Source organism: Pteropus vampyrus, unplaced genomic scaffold, assembly GCF_000151845.1.
Source record: "Pteropus vampyrus isolate Shadow unplaced genomic scaffold, Pvam_2.0 Scaffold146, whole genome shotgun sequence".
Classification (NCBI taxonomy): Eukaryota; Metazoa; Chordata; class Mammalia; order Chiroptera; family Pteropodidae; genus Pteropus; species Pteropus vampyrus.
Genome location: NW_011888927.1, coordinates 4,797,447 through 4,804,946, shown reverse-complemented (window position 1 = coordinate 4,804,946; position 7,500 = coordinate 4,797,447). Strand labels below are relative to the sequence as shown.

The 7,500-nt window shown below is 33.5% G+C and overlaps 1 protein-coding gene, 1 long non-coding RNA gene and 1 pseudogene across 3 annotated transcripts in view; 1 reads left to right on the top strand and 2 right to left on the bottom strand.

The window, feature by feature from the left end:
• Nucleotides 1-7,500, bottom strand: part of PGAP1 (post-GPI attachment to proteins 1) — a 55,209-nt gene that overhangs the window by 42,862 nt on the left and 4,847 nt on the right. The window lies entirely within an intron of this gene.
• Nucleotides 3,185-6,086, bottom strand: LOC111745083. The gene is made up of 3 exons (XR_002782485.1): nucleotides 5,225-6,086; nucleotides 4,241-4,328; nucleotides 3,185-3,208 (listed from the first exon to the last, which is right to left on the bottom strand). It is a non-coding gene; the product is annotated as an uncharacterized LOC111745083 (long non-coding RNA).
• Nucleotides 7,160-7,278, top strand: LOC111745139 (annotated as a pseudogene).

Below are 7,500 nucleotides of genomic sequence, written 5' to 3'. Positions count from 1 at the left end.
CAGTTACTTACTCTGGGCCAGGAATTGTTCTAAGTGCTTTAATGTTTTTAACTCATTAAATCATCACAAGAACTCTAAGAGATAATAATCTTATCTGTATTTTAAATATGAAGAAACAAAAGCACAGAAAAATTAAGGAACTTGCCTGAGGTTATGTTCCTATTAAGAGTCTGGACCAGTGTTTAATTTAGGCAGTCTGGCCCCAGAGCCTATGCTTTTAATCATTATGCAATACTGCCTCTAAAGTAACAGCTGATAATAAAACATATAAAGATATACAGAATCAGAAGAGAACTTAAGAGCTCCTCCGGTCTAGTGATTCCAATACACTTAGTTTCCAAACTCAGACCACTGCCCATTTCACAACAAAGAATTCACTGGTCACTAGATAAAATATGAGTTGCCAACTGTCCTTCCTTGGAAAATCCTTTACTCTTTTCTACTTACTCTATGTCAAAATATCCTTTCTTTCATGAAATGAAAATGCAGACAATAACACTTTTCTGCTGTCTGTTTTCAAATATCTTAGCTCAATAAATGTTGGCAACTTTGTATCAGTTCTTCTCTTTAAAAAAATGTACTGGGGTATAAAATTCATTTAGAAACTACCACTATTCAGTTCTCTAGCTTAAGCACTGAACCCCTGAAAGGGAACTGATTTTCTCAATGACAACACAGTAAGAGAATGATAAAGAAATGACAGTGAGGACTCAGGTCTACTAAATCTTTTCAACCTCTTACAAAGTCGTCTGGTATTTGCTTGAACATTTCTAACCTGGTACTTTTCAATTTCAACAATTTTTACCAGGAGAGTGTTCTGCCCTTTTTAGAGCAAGTATCTGACTCCCTGTTGCTTTGATATATAGGTTGGGGACAGCCTTTCAAAAAATTAAAGGTTGTTATAATCTCCATCCAAATAAAATATTTTTCTGTAGATTAAACTTCATAACCATCAACTGTTTTTCATAGGCCTGTTTCAGACTCTTTACCACTATGACTACCTTCTCTGGATAAACTTGTTTGTTAATGTCCCTCCTTAAAATACGATACACAAAATAGAAAACAGTTCTCTATATATTATGTAACTAGAGAGAGGAAAGTGGAATTTAACTTCACTGATACAAACTCATTACCTCAATCAACTCAGTTTGATACAAAATTAGTTTTGATTTTTTAAAAAAGCAGCTATATCAATTAAAAGCCATAGGTCTTTCTATCTAATTTCAGTTAAGTCAGAACTCTCCCATCCTTATTCAATCTCTAGCAAATTCATCCACTCACAAGCTTTTAGCTATGACTTTTATACTAATAACCATCAAAAATTTCTCTCTAATCCTTATTCTTTGGTTCCACATGTTTGGGATTAATTATGCTTTGAGTTATAGTTTCCCTGTATATATGTCTGCTTCTCCTCCTAGACTTCTTCAGGGGCAGGAATCTTATCTTAATATTTTATTGACTATATTAGTCCAGTCCATGATATACAGTGAGTTTGTGAAACAGAACTGTTTCATTATATTTTGATTGTTAGCAGTGTTAGTTATCAAAAATTTCTCATTTGCCCCTTAAAATACATCTGTAAAATACCCATTCAGAATTATAATTTATTACACTAGTATTTGATTTTTCTCTTCTTAGGATTTAATGGAAAACAATATTTATTAAAATTAGTTTTATATACAGTTTTTAAAAAACATCTGAAATATTCCTGTTCTTCATTGGTTGAAATGAGGTTTCTCCTAAACCTATCAAATTTCAAATACAAACTGGTCTTGCAATTTTAATTGATTTTATTATTGTATATAGTTGTACTTTCTCAACCAGACTAAAAATGTTTGCCATAGTTAAGACTCACAATTAAAACAATGTTGAAAAACTGAAAAATGTTTGTATTCCATAACCAATTCATGATGTTAACTCTATAAAGTTAATTTACTTTAATAAATACACTAACTTAAGTATGGTATCTTGGAGCTTAAACTGTGATAAAACAAAAATCTGGGTCTCTCTTTTATTGCATTCTTCAGGGAAGAGCTAATGGCTATGATTCTAATAGTAGTTATGCTGCATCCTGAATGGTTAAGGAAAAAAATAGACACTACCTCAGTATTATCGGAGAAAAATAAAGATATTTCCATTTTGAAATTAGTCAATAGAAGATGCGGGCTTCTATTTACATTAAAGTAAAAGAAACATACTAATTCTATCACTGCTATAACAAAACCTCATATTTTACTGAAATAATTTTTAGTTTAAAAATACATACTTGTTTAGTGTCAGCATCAATAAGATCAAAGAATGCTCGAATTGTAGTCAACTGCAATTGTTTACACCTAAAGAATGTGTTACAAATGAAACTCTTAAAAAATATACTTTTGACACAAACACACACAATTCTATTATTTAATCCAATATTTAAGTTTCTTTTAATGCTGCAAACTCTAAAATTATATAACAAATCATTATTTAGCTTTACCTTAAAGTTGAAACATAAAAAATAAAGCAAATTAAATCTTAGATGCTTGACAGTAGAACTGTCGGGGTCCTTCTATCTTCCCTAAATCTCCTTGTCTACCCCAGCTATAGATATACTGCCTGCCCCATCTTTATATGCCTGAATTATTATGGTTCTTGCAGATATCACTGATTGCAAAGCCAGAGAAAAGTGAAAAAGAGAATCTTTAAGCTAAGACACATAGAGATAAGATGCCTATGTATTTCTTGACCCATATTTAATCTATTTATTTATATTAAGGTTAAATCTAATTCCTATTTGGTTTTTCATGTGTTGCTCTAGAATAATCAACGCTGCATTAATCAAGTTCCTGAGTTTGGTGACTGGCCGAGAGCTCAAAAAATCCTACAAGTGCCTTCAATTCTGCCTAACTATGACAAACTCTAAAATTTTGATATTTGACACTAGCTTCACTTGAGACTGATGCTACTGATTCTTCAAGAGATGATTCTATGGGTTGTCAAGGGAACCTTGGTCACAGTGAGATAAGAACCAAGGTTAGAGTTCTAAGCCCCTAAATTAATCTGTCTCCTAAATCCTTATTTATGGCCAGAGCTCTCAGAAAGCTAACAAGCCAATCAATGCACTGATGAGAAAAAAGGACCATCACAAATCACCAAAGTAAGTTATATTAAGTTACCACACGATGGAGAGGTGGTCTGTTGAGACCCAGGTCTTAGGCACCGCTGAACTCTAAAAGGAAAGAAAAAATAAATCAAAGTTAAGAATAGCATATTTGTTATTCTCCAAAAGGTTTGAAATTCTTACAAGCTAATATTTAGAACCATGTAGCATTAATTTCACTATTTTATGATGTATAGACATTTTTAAATGATGCATTCTATAAAAGGTGATCCCAAAATATTAAGATATTTCTGCACGAAATAATTCTGCCATTACTGCTTAGTCACATTTTAAAAATCATTAAAACTTAAAAATTATTAAAGCATCCACAAAATCCTTACTGAAGTTTAATGTCTAACTCTATTATTCAAATAAAAGGCTGAGTTTATGATTCTTTAATAAATCACAGTTTGTGAACAAATAACAATATATATTTTAATAATTTTAGTTCTGACTAGACTACCACTTGATAAGTTCTAAGACATTACTTCTTAATCAGGGTATGACTGAGAAATACCTAAGCCTTGGGAAATTATCCAAAAGAAATGTGCCTGATCACAATTCCAAAACTACCAAATCAGACTCTTACAAGTGGGGTCCAGGCTTACTTATTTTGAAGAAAATCCCTAGATGACTGGGACATATAATACTGGTTAGACATAAGGGCAAAGGCTCCTAAAAAATATAACTTTGCAGAAGGCTTCCTAACAATGACAGAGCACTCTTCAATCAAGGCTCTAAAGTGGAAAGAATCTTTAGTTTACTTGTTGAACTTATAAGCATTAAATATCTTATTTAGGAATTCCTGTTTGCAGCTTACTTAAAAAATTGAGACAACCAGAATTCACTGTGGTTCTAAGATTATTAGATGCTCAGTCAAATAAGAACTCACAGTTGATAGCACTTACCATTACCAAGAACATAAAATGGGTTTACTTTCATTCAGGCTAATGAATGCATCAGTGCTAGAGTTGAAAAAGGTAAAGACAACACAATAAAGGTAGCTGCTCATGATCTTTGGTGAAAACTGTTGAATGTCCACCAAAAACCATTTCCCCTTCTTGCACACTTGGCTAGACTACATGTCTTAGCTTCTCTTACTTTAAGGTGTGACTAATTTTTCTCCAATAGTATGTGAGCAGGAGTGATGTGTGCCATTTCCAGGCCTGACTGCTCCTCTTCCCCCTTCCTGTGGGTTGAAATAGTGATGATTAGAGCAACCTCAGAAGTAAAGCATTCAAGAAGGGGGTGCCTACTGTCAGCCTGGGTCCCTTAATGGGACTACTTCGAAAAACCACCCACCAACTTAAATATATATCTCGAGCAGTTATATGAGTAAAATGTAAACTTCTATTGTGTTTAAATGCCATTACCTGCATGAATGTATATTAGAACAGTTTAGCCTACCCTACTAATATAACTGTGCTAACTTAAGCAATTTTTCTAGTCCCAATAGATGTAAATGTCACTGAAATGTTCTTGAGATAATTAAAAAATTATTACTTTTTCATAACTGTTTTTTAAAAAGTGAACATACTTTAAAATGTGAAAGACCCTAGACTATTTGGGGACAAAAAACGAAAAACTCAGGTTATATAATAACCAGCTTTTAAGTAAAATATTTTCATTAGAAATACAGAAATACAAGCTGCCTTGAAAGTGATACATTATCAACTGGATTAGAAAAGAGAAAAATACACACACACACACACACACACACACACACAACCACATGGTTAAAAAAAGTTCTTTTAAAAATAAGCTGCAGGATGTGGTATCAATACAGCATCATGCTTCAGACCAAGTTTAGGGAATAAATAATATCCAATTTTATATGACTGAAACATCTGTGTTTACTAAAGAGTTGACATTTAGTGTTTTGAAGACTTCCAGCAAATATGTGCCTAAAATATTCCACATCAAATAAGAAGATTCATACCAATAATGAAGTTTGAGAGATTTAGTATTTTTTTCCAAAGCTATTATGGCTAAACCACAACTCCTCCAGTTATAAGAAAATGGTGGGTAATAGCAGAATAACTTAATAATTTTTGTTTTGATATATGGCAAACATTCAGTAAATACCTGCTTAATGAATCAACAGCAATCTAAGGTGGGGCAATAGATGAGCTGAGCAAAGGATTATCTATGAAGAGAACAACTATGAAACAAAGCACTATCTCTTAAAAGCAAAATGAACTCTATGAATTTTTTTTAGAAATTAAGTTCTATTTGAAGATGATGTGTATAATGAGTAAAAAAGTTAAGATCTCAACTGAAGACTTCAAGGTTAAAAATACAAGAAATAATATAAGTCCTAGAAGGAAACTTGAACTCACTTTACAGAAGCTATGTATCCCAGTTAAAGACCAAATACATGATGTCCTAGCAAGGAGAATAATTAGCAAATTAATTCATTAGAGTTCTGTTTATACTATCAAAGCTAAATTTTTTATTTTAAAATTGGTAAAACGTCACTTAAACTTATCAATCAAGAGTTGTGTGATATGTTTGATGGTCCACTACTACTGTATATAACATTCCACTCAGATAACAAAAGGCCCTTGGACTTCAGTCCACACTTTCTTATATTTACAACTTTAATCAAAGGATAGGCCCTTATTTTGAACAAGAAACAATTAATTCTCATAAATAAGAATTATTTTCACAAAGTTAAGACCATTTTTACTTTCTACAGACATAAGCATCCACGCCTCTGCCTTCCCAACATATTCATTCGTTCATTCGTTCATTCATTTTCATTCACATTTTCTCTCCGTCCCTCTCTCCAACTCTCTCTGTCTCTCTCTCTCTCTCTGTCTCACACACACACAAGCACACACACAGAGCAGTACCACACCAATCTCAGCAATCATTTCAAGCAGCTACATACTATTTCTCCTTTCATGGCCCACTGTGTCTAACATATTATTTCAGTAGAATCTTAAAAGAGATTACCACAACAGATAAGGCACTGGTATGATGGCTTAATTTTGGCAGAAAAGTCAGTCCTGAACGAACTTGGTAATCCCGGAATCCTCCAGCTACAGAAAGCGTTGTTAAATTTATGTGTCTAGCATTTAGAATCCAATAGTTGTTTACAGTCATATAAAAATCTGATAGAAAATAAAAAAGACATACATTAAAAATTAGTAGTTACTCTCTGCAATAAGATATCCATAATATTAATATTAAACCACTGAATTTTCTATAAAGTTATTTGCATTTCTCTATTTTGACACAGTATCTTCACACACATTCTGCTTTCCCCATTTAATCAAGGTACAAATATACGAGTTACTAAAGGTATTGATAATGAAAAAAGATACCCAAATTTTATTAGCTTTGACAAGTCCACATGCAAACAGGTCTCTACATTCTATATGAATGCTACTTTCTCATAAGCCACATAATATTGCAAGAAAAAAAATCTTAAAATTCTTCCAAAGATAAGAGTTTATTATGCTAAAGAGTTACAGAGCTTCCGAAATAGCCAGTGTCCCTGGTTATAAGGGCTTAGCAGCTCTCTTCTGCCGTCAACCACCACCACACAATGTACTATTTAAGTTCTTAAAATTTGTTAGGACAATGGCATTCACATTAGTCTTGGGACTATGCAACTACAGAAAACCTGTGAGGTTTAAGGTTCTACCCCTTTAGTGTAACAAGCAGTTAAAAGACAAGAACTTGCAGATAATGTTTCCACTTAACAGACAGTGAGAAAATTTCGGTGTCAAACATTTAAGGCCAGAACAGGGGCGTTCTCATTTTCTTTCCTGATTATCAAAACGTAAAGCATTTTTATCCTGGCATTTGATTCCATTGAGGGCTTCAAACATATTGGAACAGCATACTTCTCCCATTAAAAATCTCAGCAGTATTTACTTAGATTGTGACCAAGCAGATCCATTCCTAACATCTGCAGGGGCTGGGACAAGAGTACCAATGTGGTATGCATGCCATATGCCTAAATATTTAAAGGTCAAAATTCCAGCTAACAACAGTTAAATAAATATTTCTCACTACTGCCATGCTACCCTGAACAAGCCTGATTCCGTCTGATCTCGGAAGCTAAGTTGGGTCGGGCCTGGTTAGTACTTGGATGGGAGACCACCTAGGAAGACCAGGTGCTGTAGGTGTTAAAAAAAAAAAAAAGGGATTGTAAGTGGACAAGGTCCTTGCAATCTGTGAGGTCAACCAAGGGTCACCTCGCCAATAAATAAATAAATATTTCTCAGCCTACCTCGACAAATGTATCATCAAATAACCTGGAAGGGCAAGTTCAAATAAAGACTTGTAGGACACGTCAGCACTGGACACTGAATTATATGGCAGCATAGGGTGAGCAGATCTCTGGCCCA